Source organism: Paroedura picta, chromosome 3 (assembly GCF_049243985.1).
Source record: "Paroedura picta isolate Pp20150507F chromosome 3, Ppicta_v3.0, whole genome shotgun sequence".
Lineage (NCBI taxonomy): Eukaryota > Metazoa > Chordata > Lepidosauria > Squamata > Gekkonidae > Paroedura > Paroedura picta.
Window position 1 is genome coordinate 55,573,406 of NC_135371.1, and position 21,701 is coordinate 55,595,106.

The 21,701-nt window shown below is 43.6% G+C and overlaps 1 long non-coding RNA gene and 1 pseudogene across 1 annotated transcript in view; one reads left to right on the forward strand and one right to left on the reverse strand.

Annotated features, from left to right (window-relative positions):
* Positions 1-924: 924 nt before the first annotated feature.
* The window catches only part of LOC143832030 (uncharacterized), a 76,395-nt gene continuing 55,618 nt past the window's right edge, over positions 925-21,701 (reverse strand). Inside the window, exon 4 of the long non-coding RNA XR_013229066.1 lies at positions 925-1,431. This is a non-coding gene — a long non-coding RNA (uncharacterized LOC143832030). The remainder of the gene's footprint in view (positions 1,432-21,701) is intronic.
* On the forward strand, positions 11,251-11,551 carry LOC143832028 (large ribosomal subunit protein eL43 pseudogene; annotated as a pseudogene).

Here is a 21,701-nt window from a genome sequence, read left to right on the forward strand (position 1 = left end):
AAGCGGAGAGCCCTCTGCTTGTCAGTCAGGGGCAAGGAGCCAATCATTGCCCCCCCCCATCCCAGACCGAGACCTCCCCCACAGCCCTTAGCCTTTTATTTATACCGCTCCCACGGAGCAGTGTAAAGATAATCATGATAAAAATGGTAAAATGGCAAAAGTTACAATTCATATCTGACTGCTACATGAAATTGGCAGGGCCTGCTGAATCAGGAGCTGAGCTCAACAAGCCATAACTGTGCAAGATTTATTGCTCTGCTTGGATCTATGTGCTCTCTGTGACAAAAGTGTATTCGTATCCTCAGATGTATGTGGAAGGGTCATGTGGACAAGATGGAAGATGGCTTCTTTTGTAGAGGGCTTCCACTGAAATCACAGTGAGTGGGGAAATATCGACTGAAGACTTGACTACCACAAGGGACAAAGGTAGCAAATAAATGTTTTAAACTATAATAGAAAATGAGTGAGAAATCTCTGCTCACAGGTAGTTCCATTTTTATAAAATTAAAAAATCTAAAATGTGGAAGATTTTTTTTGTTGCTTACTGCTGCTAAAGGGAAGAATATGAGGATACCTTTGATTAGACATTGTGGAACCTACTAATTTTGAAGGAAATTTTTCATATGAGAGGTTTTAAATGATCAAACTGATGATCTCTAATTTATACAATTGCTTTCTTAGATTTAGTTGGGTGGGCCAAATAATATATTTTTCTATTCTGCTGTATTTTTATTCTTCATTAGTCTATGGATTTATGTTTATCAAGCTATCAGAAACAAATTGGTCTCTAAAGAAAGAGGGTCTGTAAAAAACAGTAGCCTGCAACTACAGTTAAAATATTACTTTATATTTATTTGCAGACAGAAGTAGACATGATAGATGTTTCATGCACAATAACAACATTATATATAGCCTGCTAAGCACAATTCCTTACAGCTAGTATAACATAGTTAAACCAGTTGTCAACATCCAGGACTTTAAAAATACATCACTCATCCAATCATACAAAATTTCCTCCAGCATATGATGCATTGTCAGCTAGTCATAACTTCCAGAGTACCAGATAAACCATTTCTTTTTTTCTTTTTTTGCTTTGTAAAGATTTGTGATGCTTCATTTCATGGCATGCTAATATACTTTTTTCCCCTTTCCGTTTTGTGATTACTCAGTTGATGTTGCTCTGGGTAGATTGCACTTCACAGTTTGTTGAGAAAATGCACAAAGGTAAGCAGTGCTTCAAATTTAAAGTAATCAAATGAAATCTATTCAGCTGGCTGTGAGTTCAGCAGAAAGGACTCCTTGTAGCATTACTGCCTCATCTGCCCCAGAATCAGGGCCTTTTGTGGCTCCCAAGCGATAGAGAATAGATATTGTAGAAGAGAGATTCAGAGTATGGAATCAAAGCTCACTCTTGTGCCAGTGTTACACTGCCTGTAGAAACCAAGTCAAAATGCAAGTTAGTGCAAATCTCATAGCCTAGGCTATGTGCACATTTTCACACATATATTTATGGCTGAACAGAAGTAAAACATGCAACACAAGAGAGGGCTTTTTTGGAAAGCATGTATTTTGCTTCAACGCTCCCAGGGAGTTAGTGAATGCCTAGGCAAACATATTTTGCCCACAAGACTGGAACAACCGGGTCCTCTATTGTTTTGCTATCCCTGAGATAGAAAAAGGAATACATTGTAAACACTGATAAGCAGGGCTTTATGAAAATCAACCATAATATTTTGCTACTGCCAAACTAGTAAGAAGAGGACTTTAATAAAATTAAGTCTTCTCAGCCAGATGAATTGTATCCAAGGGTACTAAAAGAACTTGTGGATGTAATTTCTGAGCCTTTGTCCATTATTTTTGACAATTTTTGGAGAACAGGTGAAGATTGGAGGCATGCAAATGTTGTCCCCATCTTCAAGAAGGGGAAAAAGGAGGATCCAGGTAACTACTAATTTATCAGCTTGATGTCTATAGCTGGCAAAATATTAGACCAAATCATCACTCAGTCCTTGAATAGCTAGAACAGATAGCTGTGATTACTAAGAGTCAGCATGGCTTTCTCAAGAACCTTATCTCTTTTTTTGAGAAAGTTAGTACCTTGCACGATAAGGGGAATGCTGTGGATATAGTTTATCTTGATTTCAGTAAAGCTTTTGATAAGGTTCCACATGGTATTCTTATTGACAAGTTGGTAAAATGTGGTATGGATTCTATTGATTAACAGGGTGGCAGTTCTACCAGTGAAGATAAAACTCACTTTTGGCATAAATATGGCCACAGTCGATAATTGTTATGTCACCTTCCAAAGGGTTGGCCCTGCATGGTAAGTAGCCTGACCCCTCAGCTGTCTGGCTGCTTAACCCGAGGGTCCTTAGGTACCTAGCATCCACTCCATCCCAGCCAGGAGAGCAGGTCCTTTGTGTCTGGAATACCTCTCTGGGCAGTGGCTCTGTCGGGGCCTACCAGGTGTCCACCTCGCTTTGGTGCCCCATGGATTGCTTGGGTATGTGCTCCTGACCTCCCAGCTGGGTAGGCCGCACTCGTTTATCTGCAGGTCTTATTAAGGAGACCCCCAACCCCCAGGGAGTCCAGTGCACAAACTGGACTCCCTGCCAACAAACTCATACAAAAGACATAAAGGTATCCCCTGTGCAAGCACTGGGTCATTTCTGAAGCTTGGGGTGACGCCCTCTAGCGTTTTCATGGCAGACTCAATATGGGGTACCCTCAATACAGCCAGTACCTTCCCCAGTCATTACCGTTTACCCCCCAGCAAGCTGGGTACTCATTTTACTGACCTCGGATGGATGGAAGGCCGAGTCAACCTTGAGCCGGCTGCTGGGATTGAACTCCCAGCCTCATGGGCAGAGCTTTCAGACAACATTTCTGCTGCCTTACCACTCTGCGCCACAAGAGGCTCTTATAAAAGACATAGAAAGGTAATATACTTGATGACATCAAGTTTTTCAGAATGACAGTATCCCAGTCACACTCTAGAGATGTCTGCAAAAGGATCTGAATTACATTACTTACTGAGAAAGGTATGAAACAGTACGATCAATGAGATCAGCATAATTGCTAAGTTGGCGGATACACTAAGAGGTCTAAACTAGAGGGATATAGATTTTGGTTTAAGCAAGAAAGGCTGTCACATTTTTGATAATGTATTTCAAACTTAGTGTTCTATTGGTATGGTAGGTGGTTCTGGCTGAGGAAGGGATACCAAGGAAGTAACGAAGATACAGCATTTAGCCACATTTTGTGTAGTGGAACAAACAAAATTTCATTGGCTGAAGGTCTCTTTATGAAGACTAACTGCAGGGCAGATTACATCACTACTGTAATAATGAATACTTAACTAAGCTATTTCTAGAGCTCTAGGCCAAGTTTGTTCAGGCCTGGTTCTGCAGATTCTTATTATGCCCTAACCCTGCAGGGTATAGGCTAAGAAGAAGCAATAAGCCCTTCCTACCCTCCATCTGTGGTCAATACACTATATGAAAAGGCCCTATAATTTCCACTGTTTTAGATGGAACCCAATGTAAACCATTGCCATAGTTCTGAGCCTTACTGGTTCCTGAGAACAGAAAGCACACAGATTCCTAGATGTCAAAGCAGAATAAAGCTCCTGTTCTTTGTAATATCAGGGTGGACATGATCTATATCCCATAACAACTCAGTTGAGTTAGATTCAGTTAAAAGGTAGGGTGTAACATGTTGTGTCAACAGGAATCTTACCAATTTGGTTGCCCAGTGCTCAAAAATAATCCTTTTCAGTGCTTCATTTGTAGTCTGTACCATTCACTCTCCTTGCCCATTTGCCTGGGGCTTATGTGGTGCCTAATGAGATTGTTATTAGCAAAATCTTGAAAAATTGCAAAGATGAAACTGTACCATTGTCTGAAACAATGGTGTCTGGAACTTTAAGCTGCAAAAAGCAGATGGAAAACTATGATGGCAGCAGGGGTGATGGCTACTTCAAGCCATTTTGAAAAAGAATACAGAATAATTAGTAAGATTTTGCCCTGAATAAGGTCAGCAAAGTCTATGTCTCAAGAGAAAACTGGAGCTTTTGGTAGATTGTGACAAGTAGCTTAACATATGTTGCATTCACTCACAACCCTTTCATTATCAATATCTAGCCCAAGCCTTCACATATAAGTTCTGGCCAGTGCCTTCATTCCTACCATGCCTAGATGTGCTGCAAGTAGAGTTCTTAGTATGACTTGGCATCCTGCTTCTGGAATTACCACCCTGTTTCCCCATAGTATACAACCCTTATGATTTGACAGTTCCAGCATAAAGACTTCCATTGGTGGAGGAATGGCATAGTCAGATATCTGCAGAGGCAGGCAACTTAAGGCATCTGCATTTGCATTTTCCTTCCCTGGTCTATAACTGAGATTATAATCATAAACATTCAACATAGTACTTCAGTCTTGCATACGGGAAGATAAATGGGAGGCATTGATTTGCCTTTGGTGAAAATTCCAAGATGTGGCTTGTGGTCTGTTCAGATTTGAAAAGAATAACCAAATACATAATTATGAAATTTTTAAACTCCTCTACCAATACCCAATTTTATCCTGTAACCTAGCGATCCCCAACCTGTGGGCCGCGGACCACATGTGGTCCTTCGACTAATTGGAGGTGGGCCCTGAAGGACGCCTTCTCTCCCCCCCCCCGGCCCTTCGGGTGTCATTGTCTCCCATCACTCCCAGATGGGACTATCTCGTTGCAGAGAAACAAGCTCAGGGTTCCCATTGATTTGTCATTGTCATGAGTGAAAATAAAATGTTCCTTATGTTCATTGTTGTGGCGTGTCTGTATCTTATTTTGAAGGGATGTTTAAACATTACCATAGCGATCAGAGAGCGTTAGGGCAGTGGTTGAGAGTAGAGGAGTAAACTACCCCCCCCCACCGGGCCTCAGTAAAAGGTGTTGAGTGGTCCCCGGTGAGTGGTCCCTGGCATTGAGTGGTCCCCGGTGATAAAAAAGTTGGGAACCACTGCTGTAACCCACCATGAGCCGGCTTTGCTGAGAGTGGTGGGATATAAATATAAATATAAATATAAATATAAATATAAATATAAATATAAATATAAATATAAATATAAATATAAATATAAATATAAATATAAATATAAATATAAATATAAATATAAATATAAATATAAATATAAATATAAATATTTTTCTATCATTCTGAGCACAGTCTCTTTTGTAACTAGGAAGGGTAATGGTTGTCTGACAGGTCCATAGTGAATATCGAAATCACAATTTCTAGAGATCTGAGCAATCTGTCCATTGTGTCACGGAAGCTCACCCAGAAGTTTACTTTCTGACCCAACAAAGCAAAGTCCCAGAATATCAGGCATATGATCAAAGCTGGTTTACTAGAAGGAACATGCTGGAACAGGCTTCAATGGAGGTTTATCACAGCAAGGAAATTGACAAAGACAATTTGAACAAAGGACCTATGGGGCTATATACAGGTTTAGGCTCCCACCCTTATGAGCAGGTGGGAAACTGGTTTTTCAGAAAAAAGTGTTTGAAATTCAGAGGTGTGAATACTGGTGCCAGCCAGTTATCTCCCCAGCTGGCCTTCTATTTCTAGTCACTACAAGGGTTGTTTAACATTTCAAAAGGGACACACAGTTATACTGCTTGCCTCTGGTGAGGATGCAAAGCATAAACAGGGGTGGTGGGAGGGGTGGAGTGGAGGACACCACCTCCAGCCCTGGAAAACGAACAGAAATTGACATGGGCATATGACATATTGTAACCACGAAGGTGAGATTTTGATCTGAGTAATCTGGGGGAATGGTCCTGGAATATCTGTGAAAATGTGTTGCTATGTCTGATAGTGGATTAGCCCGAAAATCAACTCCCATTATGCACTTCTGACCATTTATGTCTACAGTGGCAATCATTTCTAGGCATTGCTCCTCAGCAGCATGAATATATTGTGAATGGAGTAAAATGTTTGTATGTCTTTTGTATGTCTTGTATGCTGGGTGCTTTTTCCTCGCTCTCTTTGTTTCCTGGGTATAGCCCATGACTGACAAACTCTTTCTATGTGACCCCTTTTTTTGGCAAGTGTGACACTCAGCATCCCCGAATCTGCATTCACTTTATTTATGTTGTCCTCCACAGTTTAAACATATAGGTGCCCTACTTGATTTATGTAATACCACTGATGTAGACGTGAGCCTCTGTACTTGCTCCTTATCTGATTCATGGGTTTGTTGGAGAATGTGAGTGTCAATGGGTTGCCTTTTACAAATTTCTCTGATATTACATGAAGCAGCTTCAGTTGCTAATGCTTGTTGCTGTGCTGCAGGAAAGGTCAAATTCTGTTCAGAGGGAAGGCACTGCTGGTTGGCCTCTTCCGTGACTCCACAGATCAGCTGATCTTATAACAAGCCTTCCAAAAGATCTCCAAATTCACAATGTTCAGCAAGGTGACAGAGCTCTGTAATGTCTTCTGCTATTTTTCACTGGCTCATTGATCACACTTAAATAAAAAACCCTCTAGTAGCAGATGGTGTTGGGCAATAATATGTCTTCAATACAGCTATCAGTTCATCATAAGTTTTGGTATTTGGTGAAGCAGGTGTCATCACAGAATGAACAATAGCAAAATATTTGCTCCATGAACAGTCAATAAAATGCTCACTTTCATTCTGTCCCTACAGCCTTATTAGCTTGTAGATAGTAAGTAAGTCTTTTTGCATAATTCTCCCAAGACGAGTGTTGACATAAGCTCTTCTATATGGCCTAGTGCAACCATTTCTGTAGCGAGCCAGCGCTAATGTGGAGGACAAGAAACAAGTTACTGTGAACACAATTTTCCCCCACAGCTTCTTGGGTGTTTTAATAGCAGAGGGATCCTATTGCCATTGCCATGTTTTGTATAGTTGTGCAAACAACAAACACTAAGTACACAACAGCCACGGTTAAGGCTAAAAGAAACAATCTTATCTTAACATCTAAATAAAACAGGATAAGGGTGGTGGGAGGAGGTGGGACTCATCAGGCCAGGCTGTCCCTATCTGCCAGGCTGTCCCACCCCTGATTGGCTGTCTGTCCAATGAACAGTCAATCAAGTAGGCTGTCCTGCCTCTGGCCACATCCCCCTCCAATGTCTTCCTCATGGAAGAAGTGTCAGCCTGCTTTACTGTGCTGACACCAAGAGGTAACCCAGCTGGCAAGTGAGCTGGGAGGGAGGAACAGGGGACATGGGACCATGGGGGGGGGGAGGGCAGGTGCCCAGCCAGCGACTGGGGCCTGGGAGGGAGACAGAGCCAGCCATGGCCTCCACTGCATGGTGGGGGGGGGGGAGACTGCTACCATTGCCTCACCCGGCAAGCTGGCAGCTGGGAGCTGGAAGCTGGGAGGTAGGGGGGGACCAAACCTTGGCATTGGCATCATAATGGGGAGGGGGTGCTCGGTTGCTGTGGCAAGCCAGGAAGGATTGCTTGGGGGGCTGCAACATGAGCTCTCACTGCCACCTGCCCTCCAGCCCACATGTGGCCCGCATATGCCACTGAACCATGTGCTTGCCTGACTTCACAGCTCAGATGGGTGCTGGCCTGCTGCAAGGGTGGGAGCTGGGAGGGGGGAAGGCGAGTCCTGACCTCGGTGCCACAGGTGGGCCCAGCTGCCATGGGGAGATGGGAGGGGAACGTGGGGAGCCCATGGCACTAACCCTTGCCACCGCCTGCCAGCCTGCCTGCCAGCACGTGGGCCACAGCCACCTCTGAGCTGCATGCTTGGCTAGCTGCACAACTTGGACGGGTGCTGGCCTACGACCAGGAGGAGTCCAATTGGTGAGTGGGGGAACCCAGCTGCCCCAGGGAGGTGGGGAAGGGGACCTGGGAGGGCACAATGCCAGCCCTACCCACCACCTGCCCACCCACCCACTCACGGGCCACAGCCACCCCAGAGCCGCATGCTTAGCTGGCTGCGCAGCATGGATGGGTCCTGGGCTGGGGGGTGGGAGCTGGAAGGGGGAGGGTCATCCCCAGCCTTGGAACTATGAGTAGGCCTGGCTGCCGTGGGGAGGTGGGGAAGGCCACGATGCCACTAACCTCTCATGTCCCCACACTCCTGGATACTCCTGGATACAATGGGCTTTGCTCCTAGTGAGTATATATTTACTTGCTAGATTAATAATTCTCTGTTTGTCCCACCCCTGGGGGTTATAGTTACTGAGGGGGCTCTAAGAGAGGAGGGGGTAAGAAGGGGTACTGGAGATGGGCATTTTGACAACACTGTTCACTTATTTGTGATTAACCAGACTGTGCCACCATGCTGGCAAATGGAACTCTAAGTTGTTATTGTTTTGAATTTTATTGGAATCCATTCTTTATTTCCAACAGTATGATTTTATCGGCATTATCTCCCTTAGTGAGACATGCAAGCTGGTATTCTCAATAATGCTTTTTTGAGAGGAGGGAAGAAAGGGGGCATAGGGGATAAGTTGGCTCGAGAAAGTTTGAGAACTACTGTACTAGATGCTTGTAGATATTAATTAATAAGTCTATTGACCTGCAATAGTCTTCATGGCTGGTTCATTTGAATAAAAAATATGTGCTGATTTGAAAAGCTTTTTACCGAACACAAGGTAAATCACTAGAACTAAAACCATTAAATATGCAAGTAGAATTGATTGTATTGCTAAAGGTTGCGGAAGTGTCATGTGTTTAAGCTCCCCACCTATCAGAGTAACAGACTTTGGAGGGATCTGGAGTAGCTGTGGTGTCAGGATTTTATCACTTCACTCCCACTTCATTCTGTTGCATAACACACCCTCTGCTTCGTTTTTTCCCTTGAATGTACTTTATATACCACCTTCTAGGAAACATGCTCTTGTGTTCTTTCAGAAGGTGAAACTTTTCTAGGTTTATATAACTGTTTTTTCTAAAGTATTGTTGATTTGACTGAAAACACTTTTGTATTTTTTTCCACATCCATTTTAATCCAGTTATTCCGGAAGGGGAAGTATGATCATAGAATCATAGAATCATAGAGTTGGAAGGGGCCATACAGGCCATCTAGTCCAACCCCCTGCTCAACGCAGGATTAGCCCTAAGCATCCTAAAGCATCCAAGAAAAGTGTGTATCCAACCTTTGCTTGAAGTCTGCCAGTGAGGGGGAGCTCACCACCTCCTTAGGCAGCCTATTCCACTGCTGAACTACTCTGACTGTGAAAATTTTTTTCCTGATATCTAGCCTATATCATTGTACTTGAAGTTTAAACCCATTACTGCGTGTCCTCTCCTACGCAGCCAACAGAAACAGCATCCTGCCCTCCTCCAAGTGACAACCTTTCAAATACTTAAAGAGGGCTATCATGTCCCCTCGCAACCTCCTTTTCTCCAGGCTGAACATTCCCAAGTCCCTCAACCTATCTTCATAGGGCTTGGTCCCTTGCCCTCAGATCATCTTCGTCTCTCTCCTCTGTACCCTTTCAATTTTATCTACGTCCTTCTTCAAGTGAGGCCTCCAGAACTGCACACAGTACTCCAGGTGTGGCCTGACCAGTGCCGTATACAATGGGACTATGACGTCTTGTGATTTTGATGTGATGCCTCTGTTGATACAACCCAAAATGGCATTTGCCTTTTTTACCGCTGCATCACACTGCCTGCTCATGTTTAGTTTACAATCCACAAGTACCCCAAGGTCTCGTTCACACACAGTGTTACCTAGAAGCGTATCCCCCATCCAGTAGGCATGCTTTTCATTTTTCTGACTCAGATGCAGAACTTTACACTTATCTTTATTAAATTGCATCTTGTTCTCATTTGCCCATTTTTCCGAGCCCTGAGGTACCCCGCTACTCACCTCTCTCCAGTCTGATGAAACATCATTGACAACAACTCTTTGAGTGCGGTTCTCTAACCAATTCCCTATCCACCTAACTATCTGAAAATCCAGATTGCAGTCCTTCAACTTATCCATCAGAACATCATGGGGAGCCTTGTCAAAAGCTTTAATAAAATCCAAGTAAATGACATCAACCGAATTTCCCCGATCCAGCAAACCTGTTACTTGGTCAGAAAAGGAAACTAGGTTGGTCTGGCAGGACTTGTTGGAGACAAATCCATGCTGACTTCCTTGGATCACCAAATTGTCCACCAGATGTTTGCAGATCGCTCCCTTTAATATCTACTCCATTATCTTACTCACAACAGAGGTCAGACTCACTGGTCTGTAGTTTCCCGGGTCATCCTTCCTCCCTTTTTTGAAGATCGGAATAACGTTTGCTCTCTTCCAGTCCTCCGGGACATCTCCAGTCCTTAAAGAGGTTCCGAAGATGATGGACAAGGGCTGTGCAAGTTCTCTGGAAAGTTCTTTGAGTACTCTCGGGTGCATTTCATCCGGACCAGGGGATTTGAACTCATCCAGTGCAGCTAAATGCCTCTCGACAACCTCTCTATCCATGTTAGCCTGCCACCCAGACACTAACCTTTGGCTACGGCCATCTCTAGATGTGCCTAAACCCTTTGACCTGTGGGGAAAAAACAGATGTAAAATAGGCACTAAGCCTTTCTGCTTTCTCTGCATATTCCGTTAGAGTTTGTCCATCCGCACCCAACAGTGGGCCTATTGCCTCCTTTACTTTACGTTTGCTCCTCACATAACTGAAAAATCTTTTCTTGTTACAATGGGCTTCCCTGGCCAATCTTAGCTCACTCTCAGCTTTGGCTTTTTAGTGATAGTTTTTTAATAAGCAAAAGTACACAGAAGTCCAGTAATATCTTAAAGACTAACCAAATTTATTTCAGAAAGAGCTTTCATCAGTGAATTCTTGTTAAATCTTTAGTGTGTGTTAGTCTTGAACTCTTTGCAAATTTCCTTCATGGTGGAGATTATCAATAACTGGGTGCAGTTCAGATCAATTAGAATCTTTGTTCAATAGTCAGTATTTGAAGGCAAATTGAATATTTGACTATTGAGTCTTCCTCTGAGTTAAGCAGCTCTTCCTCCAACATAAGAGCCACTTGATTTGCAGAACAGTTGTTTATACTGGAAGAAGGTTTTTACTTGACTTAGTGGAATTGTAAAATATTTTTACATTTGTATAACTAATTAAAAAAAATATCCCATTCTCCATACTTCAGATAGTCTTGTCCAATTTTCTTGCATGCTACAATTTAATCAGGGGAATCTGCATGATCTGTGTTTTCCTGAATATTTAAAATTTGTTTCCCTTGCTTCTCTTTCTGCAGTCTGCAGTGGTAGCAAGATGGGCAAGCGCACCAAGAAAGTTAGCGTTGTGGGTAAATATGGTACCCAGTATCGAGTTTCCCTGAGGAAGATGGTAAAGAAGATTAATATTAGCCATCATGCCAAGTTTAATATTAGCCAGCATGCTTGCTCCTTCTGTGGCAAGACCGAAATGAAGAGGGAAGCTGTGGGGATCTGTCCTTGTGGCTCTTGTATGAAAACAGTGGCTGGTGGTGCCTGGACACACAACACTCCTTCAGCTGTGACAGTGAAATCTCCCACCCAAATAGTGAAGGAGTTGAAAGACCAGTAGAAACCACTTTTTCTCCTAATGTTGTCTTATGTTCCTCCTCCAGTTTCTCAATCCATTATGTCTTTTTGTCAAATAAAAATGGTTGTGAATCTGGAGGGAAAAAAATTGTTTCCCTTCTCAAATGTCAAGGGAGCGTTGCCAAAGTGCACCAAACCAAGACCAATATTTTCAGCTTTGGACTGTAGACCTGACAATGTTGAACCCAGATACTTTGACAAGCTGCTGCCACTCTATTGTTCGGCTTCTCTCTGCCTAATAAATATATTGCAGCAAGCAAAGGTGATGGAGGACAAGCCTTTTAAGCATTCTACACTGTTAGCTGTCACACGGAACACTTCTGCTTAAATTGATACTGCATTTGAGTTGGTCTTTCAAAGAAGGTCAAATAGAACTACTTATGCTAAAACACTGGCCCTTCTTAACCTCTCTTTCCACTTTCCTGGCTTAAGTTCCTGGTTTGGAAGGCACTGACAAAAATGAGAAGCAGAGATCTCCAATGTAAATACAAAATGCTTTTATATTATTCCCATGGCACCTCACGTTGCAGTGATTCTTTTTAGCAGCTTCAGATGGCAGAGAAAAGCTGATTGATGAGAGCAGCATACAGGGAAAGGCCCTGGGAGCATTGGATTGACAGGCTTGATGGTGCCTTTGACTTTTATCCTTCCTTGTGGATTAAAAAAAGAGGATACACTGAGAGGTGAAAATGAACCATTATTTCTATGCTGCTGCAGTCTAGTGAGAAGCCACACTCAGTCTGAACGCAAATGCCTTTCAAGATGGGGTGGTAGATTGTCTCTTCAAGTCCACATGTGAAAATGTGTCTGCTTCCTGGACTTGCACCCCTGTAACAGCGCTTCCAATCAGTGTGCTAGTGCCAGTGGCAGATCATTGGCTGACAGGTGGAAAGATGACAGTGGGAATTGGCTGTGGACATCTTCAAGGCTCTCATGAATTTTCTTCCAAAATGAGGGGGAAAATGTGCAGCACTCTTTGACAGTTGAATTGCTTTGGTCTGATGATGAGAGTTTCTCCTCCACATTCTGCTGCTGAGGAGCAATCAAATGCATTAAGGTCAAGATAATACCACTAGAAATGTATTCAAACTGGGGGGAGAACACTTTAAACAAAGATATGCTCTCTAGCGATCAGAGGAAACTGAATCAGAAAATTGTTATTATATTTAAAATTGTGCTTTAATTTATTGGAACTGTCAATAAACTCCTGGAAGTGTGTAAACCATTAAACATTCACTTTGTTGTCTCTAAAAACACCCCCTCCACCTTTCATTGTTAAGACACAGGCTCATTGCAGTGAGGCACAAATAATTTATTTCATGCTTATAGGTATCCTTGTAGTATACTTTAGGAATAAGATCCAGAGCACTTCTTGCAGGAGGTGGACGTGTCATTCATATACTGGTGTAAATATTTCCTTCCTCAGCTTTGGGTACTGGGTACTCTGGGTGATGGCATCAACAGTGGCACACATGGTCTGGACCCAGATTTGGGGTGATTTGTGGCTGTGCCTGATGAGTGGATAGGCCTGAGAGCAATCCTGAGTTTGGGCCTTGCTTTCCAGCCACTTTTAAATTAAGCTTGTCAACCTGTTCCTCCATTTTATCCAACTCACATCCAGACCTCTCACTCTACTACTAGCCAGCCCCCTGCCAGCTCACTATTCTTTGAATGATTGCTAAAGTTTCCTAACTTCCAACTGCACTGGTTGTCGGTTATTTTCTGGATCCGGTTCAAAGTTTTGGTTTTGACCTTTAAGGCCTTACTCGGTCTGGGCCCGGCATATCTGAGGGACCACCTGTTGCCCTATGCCCCCCGCAGGGCCTTACTCTCTGTTGGTACAAACTTATTGGTTATTCCCGGCCCCAGAGAAGCACGCCTGGCCTCGACCAGGGCCAGGGCCTTTTCGGTCCTGACCTGGTGGAATGAGCTCCTGGAGGAGCTGTGAGCCTTGCGGGAGCTTTCAGCATTCCACAGGGCCTGCAAAACGGAGCTCTTCCACCAGGTCGTGGGATGAGGCTGGGCCGCATGGATGATCTGGCCCCCCTTACAGTGGCAGTAGTGCAGCCCATCTGGCATCGTCTGTCCTCCGACACCCTCTATAGTGGGTTACTAAGAGGTAGTGTAAATATGAGCTGTGTTTTTGCCGCATCTTGTTTTTCTATGTGGGGAATTGTATATGATGTGTTTTATATGTTTTATTGTATGCGTTTTGTGGGGGTTTTATATGTTTGTAACTCACCTCGGGCCTCCAGGGAGAGGCGAGGGATAAACCTAATAAGCAAACAAACAATCAAACAAACAAACAACTGGCATGCCACTTCAGCACTTGGCTGACCCATCCAGCATGGGAGCATCAGCTAGAGTTACTGCAAGTCTTCTGAAAATTCACAGAACTAACCCTGCGAAGTGCCTGTGAAAGTTTGGTTTTTCCTGACAAAGGCCTCTTTGGTGCCATTCTTCCCACTAGAAAGGAAGTAAAGATGACTGGGCAGAAACATTGGTTAAGGGAAGCAGAAGACCTGCACATGTATTTGTTACATGCCTGACTTGACATGCATACTGCTCTACCTGTATGGATCTAGAGATCTACTTGGGTTGTCTGCTTTTCACCCCCTATTAGTTCTAGCTTTTTTTGTTTGACACAATTGTTATTTGTGTTCTGAGGTATGATAAGTTGATCTATGTTCATCTGATATCATATATGGATGTTAGAGATATCAGCCCTCAGCTGGCGGTCCCCAGGCTCCTAGAACACCCACCTCCCCTGCGGCTCAATCCGGACCTGCTCCACACACACCTTCTTGTAGGTGGTACCCCACGGCCAGGCACTGGCATGCCACGGAGCCTCCACCTCGACAGAGCCCTTCCCGCCTGCGGAGCCATGCCACCCGCTGCCTGCCCACCGGCGGACCAGGCCCTCCCGACGGCCCTTGCCACCAGCACCATGCTCCCTGGCCACTCACTGCATGGTGAGGATGTGCCACAACCCCCACGACTGCCCTCTCTGCTGGCCATCAACCCTCCGCGCGCCCGCTGCCACTCGCCCACCTTCCTGGCGGCCTGGCCGCCAACAACCTCCTCACCACTGACATCACCTCCAGCACGTCCCCCCACTTAACCCGCTCTACCTGCTGCTGCCCGCTAGTGCCCATTGCGTTCCTGAATTCCTTTTCGGATAGTAAATAAATAAATCTTTATTTTCCTAACCCACCACTCCTCTGCAGCTCAGGGCAAGTAACAACGCTATTAAAAGAACTGGTTAAAATCACATTATATAATTTACTTCCAATCTAAAAAAGACAGGGATTCAAAGTTTTGGAGCAGATCTTATTTCAGTTTCCAGTGGTGAGGCCAGCATTTCCTGTTGGTCCTATATGGCTCCGACCATAAGTCTGGTGGTAGATCTGTTTTATAGGCCCTGTGGAACTGGTTAAGGTCCCACAGGATCCTGATTTTGTTTGGCAGACTTTTCCACCAGGCTGGGACCAGGGTTGAAATTTTTTTTTGGGGGGGGGGGTCAGGGATCCAGAGCAAATACTGATCTAGTGATCGTAACACTTTTAGGAGGACATGGGGATTAAGGTGGACCTGTAGATATGCCAGTCCCAGATTTCTTAGACCTTTAAAGATTAATACCAAAACCTTTAACCTCATCCAGTCTCCAATCTGGAGCCAATTCAGCTGGACAAGCACGGGTGTCCTGTGTGCCCTCCATTGGGTCCCCATAAGGACTTGTGCTGCTGAAATTTGGACCAGCTGGAGTTTCTAGAGCAGTCTCAAAGAAAGTCCTGCATAGAGCAATATTGCAGAAGTCTAGTCTAGAAGTGACTATCACATGGATCATCCTGGCTAGGTCAGATGCCAAGAGATAGGGTGCAAGCTGATATGCCTGGTACAGATGAAAAAATTCCAGACACACCATATATGTGATTTGGGCTTCCATTGAGAGGGAAGCCCAAAATCATGGCCAGACTTCTGACAGGAGGCACCAGTGTTAGTTGGGCTCTGTCCAGGGCTGGAGATGTATCATCTATCACTGGCGTGCTGACCCAACCGGAGGACCTCCATCTTGGCTGGATTCTACTTCAGCTAACAGCACTTAAGCCAATTCACCATGGCCTCTAGGTATCTGGCCAGATGGTCTGGCAGTGGTGACTGGAGGACATCCTTTAACATAAATAGCTGGTGTCATCATCATGCTGGTGACAGTCCAGCATGAAACTTCAGATCAGCTGAGTGAGGGGGCATGTGTAAATGTTGAATAACATTGGGAAGAGTATAGCTCCCAGCGGGACCCCACAGCTGAGGGATCTGCCCTGGGAAACATTTTCCCCTGATGCCACCCTCTGTCCCCAACAGTGGAGGAAGGATTACAGCAATTTTATGGTTTTGCCTCCTATCTCTATGTTGGCTCGAATCTCAAAAATGTCTACGGTTTTAGTACAGCAGTTTTGAACTTCCTAGGGTATCATAGTGTCTTTTCTTGTTCTGAAATAGGGAGCCCATGTGCTGTTTTCCCCCATATGTCTTCTGCCAGAAGCTGCTGCACCATTGAGCAAATATGGGAGATAGGGAACATCATGAGGAGGTCCTCCATCATTACCAGGTAAGTGGTAAATTTAATGAATGCATCAGGGCAGTTGACTTGAAAGCAGATAAATGTCATGCCTTAGACCAGACATTCTCAACCAGGGTTTCAAAAAACCCTGGTTTTTGTGAGGCCTCTGGAAGGGTTTCCGAAATGGGTGGAAGTTAGCTAATTTTTCATATATTCTTAAAATTTGTTAATATATGATCAAATATTTTCATGTTGACTCCCCCCCCCTCCCAAAATAGTCAGTGATGGGCCTGGAAGGAGTGGGAAGATGAGGGGCTTCAGGTGGGTGTGTACATAGTTATGCTTCCCAACCATATCCTGCAAATCATGCCACATTTGGGGTTTCTCAAAGCCTGAAGAATGTTTCAGGGGTTTCTCAATGGTAAATAAGTTGAGAAAGGCTGCCTTAGATGAACAGAGTTGCTAAGCTCTGCCCCTGAGCCTTCAATCCTGTGAATTTTGACCTGTTTTGGTCTTAAACTTTGTACAGGTAGTACAAGATAGATTTTAAAAATGTATTTCAGGTGTTGGCAACCCTTGAAGCAATACTCTTTCCATCACTAAAACCACTTCCCCAAAGGACAGAAAAAAGTTCCTCTAGCTCCATAACAAGTGACAAATTAGTCGTCAGAGTACATTAAGCAACCTAACGCTTGGACATCTTGATCTTTTTAAAACTTAAATACACCCAGTTTTGGCTTGGAGCAGCAATCCTGGAGGAGAGGGTTCTTTACTCCTTCTCAATGCCATTTTCCCAATCTAAATTTCCCACTGCAAGTGGTGGTTGTCCTTGGAAGTGAAAAGGCCTACAACCAGACACTTCATGGTGAGGGCATTAGTTTAAACTGAAAGAGTAAAAATCTAAATATGTCTAAGATACACATAGTGCTTTAATGTATTGATTTAAATGTAATTGGATTATAAGTGCCAAGTGCTTCAGCCAGTGACTGGCGGACATTCCATTCAAAGCAGAGATTGCAATATTATTGGGCAAAACCATTTTTCTACTTCACAGATATAAAACCACAAACATTAATGGTGGTTCATCCAGGGATGTGGCAGATAACGGAGATGCCTTTAAACAGTTGGAAGTGACAATAATTTAGAAGAGGAAATGTGTCATTTTGAAAAATCTGAGCTGAGGGAGAAAGAAAATCCCAGGATGGCAGGGCATGAGATGGATGTAGTACTGCAGCATTATTTTAGGAAGTAAAATGCTGTATACTTTCCTCAAAAACTTTATCATAGGTTGCTACACTTCTTTTCTGTAGTGAAAAGTTAAATAAAGTAAATAAACAAATGAAAGCAAATAATTTATATGCTGCCTTTCCACCCAAATAGGGTCCCCAAGTCGATAAACTTCAAGGCATTAAAACATTAAAACATTAAAATAGCATGTAAAATGCATGTGTGTGAGAATACATTTGACAATATAATAAAAACGTATAATATACAAAAAGAACCAGGAAGGAGGTCCAAGTACAGTTCACTGAGGGTAGGCCAAGTGAAATAGAAAAGTGTTCTCAAATGTGAGCAAGGGGCTTGACAGAAGATGTTCCACTTATGTGTGTGTGTGGGGGGGGGGGAATTTGTATATGCAGACTTTTATACTGCCCCTCTTGAGTTAACCACCTTGGGGCAGTGTCCACATGGCCTGAAATGAGTTATTACAAATAGAAAGCTAGTGGACTGGGTACTTCACTCTTTTTCTCTTCTGTCCTTTCTTCCAATGGCCCTAACTTATTTATAGACAATTTTCCTCTATAAAAAAGGTGACTGAAAAGTCTCATCTAGATTTTCTTTTAATTGTCCTCACTTGTCACTGCTAACATTAACAGTAGAAGTCACAAACAAAGAAAGAGACAAAGAAGAAGAAAAAAATCAGTTGAATCTGAAAGAGATAACTGGCTCAGGACAAACTCTCGAAAGCTAACTATTTGATTGGCCATTAATTGGACAGACAACCAATCAGGGCTGTGCCATACTTCTAGTTGGGTAATGCCCCAACATGCCCCTTTAGCCACAGACCCTGGAGCTGCTTGTAATTTTTTTCTTTGTAGGGACAGTTTTGGGTGTAACTTAGGTCAGGAAAATGATATGAAAAGAATGGATTAAGCAGTCTACATGTCTCAACATTTCTTCTCTAATTGAAACTGGATATCTTGCCATTGCTTTCAAGTTTAATAGAAAGTTTGAATATCTTGGCTCTCTGGTGTAATTCATACTGGTTCAGGTCTTGGCTTTTCACTATAGCTGTAGAAGGGCCAAAGTATGTATGTTTGGTCCTCTTTCTTACCTGTCCTTTTTTAAGCAGTGATTCCCCCCACCTCGCTTACCCACTTCCTGAAAATCTACTGAGACACATAAAGCAAAAAGCCTGTTCTCTGCTTTGCCTGCTGTTATCAAAATAATTTCTTCAAATCAGCACTTTCAGAAGTGCCAAGGGGGATTCTATGTACTAGCCTGAAGGAGATATCCAGGGATAATAGTTCTGTTAATTCGCATTGAGATTAATTGTTATTGGTATTAGATGAACGATCATTCAAACACAGAAATATGAACAGCTTTCATCTGAATCATTAGGAAGTTCTATAGCTATTAGCAGGTTTACTCTGCACCCCAACATACACGATTGCCAACTCCTGAGCATAGTAGGCCTCTATAACTGATTTTGTAGATATTGAAATAAATATTCATAGAGGGGGAGTGGGCATTCCCATGTCAGCCCTGTCTGCATGTGATCATTAGCTTGTGGACACAGATTCCGTGCACACAAGGTCTATGCTAGGGGTCATCAACCCCTGGTCAGCGGCCCAGTGCCAGGCCGCAAAGGCCACGGTACTGGGCTGCCGGCAGCCGCACCTGCCTCCCCCCACCTGCAGTGAAAAGGAAGGGAAGAGGCAGGCGCAGCCACTGGTACATCGGTGACGCAAACACGCATGCGCGCAGTTGCCGCACATGCACGTTAGTGCCCCCCTGGTGGCAAAAACATGCATGTGCAGCAACTGCATGCATGCATGTCTGTGCCACCTGGTGGCAAAAACGCGCATGCGCGGCAACTTCACATGCGCATTTTTGCAGCACCCGGACTGTCGGCTCTCCCCTCACCCTGGTGCCGGTCCCTGACCTGAGAAAGGTTGGTGACCACTAGTCTATGCAACTAGGCTCCCTTGTTTTGATCGAGGACATTAAAAAATACAGCACACCTAATCACAGGGAGGCCTGTTATGTATTTATACTTCTTAACACTCCTAAACTCTATGCTCATGCCATGTCCTGGCAATTGTGCATAGATGGAAGAGTAGGCCAACTGGTTGTTTCCTCTCCTACTCTGTGCATTGATAACATGCAAAGTTGAATACAGAGGGCTTGAATCTTTGTGTGTAGTAACTGTACACTCACAGTTGACCCATAACACTGTCTTTCTTATGTTTTCAGTCATGTGGAGAGAACCTACATGCATATTCTTGCTATGCCTCAGAAACTCCATGTTCACAAGGCAGCAGTAACAAACAGGTAAATGTAGGGTCAACATGCTCATGCCTGCTTCTCTCCATGCACAATCATTGCAACATGCATAACATCATATGTAAGGCCTACTTTTTATGACCAGTGACCTTCTTGAAGGACATCTACTGTCTGGAGATACTCTGACAGTGACTATTGCATTAATGTTCCAGCATTATGGTGGAGTGGTAGAGATGTTGCTAAGACATCTTACCTACTGACTTGTTTGTGCTAGAGCAAGGATTGTGATGTGTCTATGGTCACCCAACAGGTGTTTAAGTCACAGTAGGTATCCTAATCTGGTTATCTTAGGTCCTGGTTCAACATTCTAACCATTATGCTATCCCAGCCCTCTTGCATGCTCATACAATAAGAATGTATATCTGTGTACTACACCAGGAATGACTTGGTTTAGCAGCAGGTCTTCACTGTTAGCGAGTGTGTGTGTGTGTGTGTGTGTGAGTGTGTGCGCGCGCGTGTGTATGTATAGTCAAATACATCACTGCTGAGTTTCTTCTTTTTTCCTATTGATTTCAAAAGAAAGCAACAAATACTCCCTGAGAACAAATCAATCATTACATCATGCACAAACACAAAAAATGATGGAATAGCTGTCATATTACTTGGCTCAAAGAAGAACCATAGAACTGAATTTTTAACAGCAAGTTCAAGCTAAGGAATAAAATATATTCTCAGATGGTATTTCAGAGATAGTGATCATCATTTGCATATCATTTGGTCATAAGACATTCCGGCAGTCATCTCTGGGGAGGTAGCGTACTGCCTTCCCTTTTGAGATGAAGAAATAAGCAGAAAGCCATTATGTCAGTCAAACACAGTCTTTCTGGAGAAGGAACTCATTGTGTTTATGATGATTAAATTATATCAAGTTTAATGTCATCCAAATTATAAAGTGTTTATTGTTTGGTTGATCTAAAACTTTTTATGCCAACTTTCCACTTAATCAGTCTCCGAAGCACATAAATCAAGAACAATTAAAAACATTAATATAATAAAATATATATTTTTAAACCCACAAACCTTCACTCTGGAACCAGAGATGGGAACCCAAAATCCTAGGTGGGAGGGTATGCCAAATGCAACAACAAAGTCTTCACCTACTAGGGGAAGACTGATAGAGGGAGACAGACAGATCTCCCAGGGGAGGGAGTTCCAAAGCTTTAGTGCCACAACAGAGAAAGTCCTTTCTTGAGTCACCATCCATCTAGCCTCAGATGGCAGGGGCAACCAAAGCATGGCGTCCAAAGAGGAGTGAGTGGGTAGGTATATATGGAAGAAGACAATCCTTAAGGTATGTCAGTTCCAGGCCATACAGAGGTTTAAAGGTATATGCCAGCAGCTTTGATTGAGCTCAGAAACAAATGGGAACCCAGTATAGATGGAACAAGGCTTTAGTGATATGGTATCTACAGTCAACATTCTGGCCACAGAATGCTTGCAGACAGTCTTCAAGGGCAGTCCTACAGAGAGTGTATTTCAGTAATCTAGGGTTACCAGAACGTACACCATAGTATCAAACACTTTTTGGCCCAGCTGAGATCTCTGCAGAAGGAACTATTGCCACCGGTTTATCCAACAGGAGGCTTGGGTTCATGAGCATCTCCCAGCTGAGAACCTGCTCCTTTAGGGAGAATGCAATCAATTTCCAGGGTCAGATCTGGGTTTACCCCCTTTTCCTGGATTAGGAGATAGTCTGGGCCAGATCTGGCTGAAACTGACATCCTTTTCCCTCCTGGTGCCCCTTTTAAAAGAGTATTTAATGAAAGTAGAAGTTTAGAATCATAGAGTTGGAAGGGGCCATACAGGCCATCTAGTCCAACCCCCTGCTCAACGCAGGATCAGCCCTAAGCATCCTAAAGCATCCAAGAAAAGTGTGTACCCAACCTTTGCTTGAAGACTGCCAGTGAGGGGGAGCTCACCACCTCCTTAGGCAGCCTATTCCACTGCTGAACTACTCTGATTGTGAAAAGATTTTTCCTGATATCTAGCCTATATCGTTGTACTT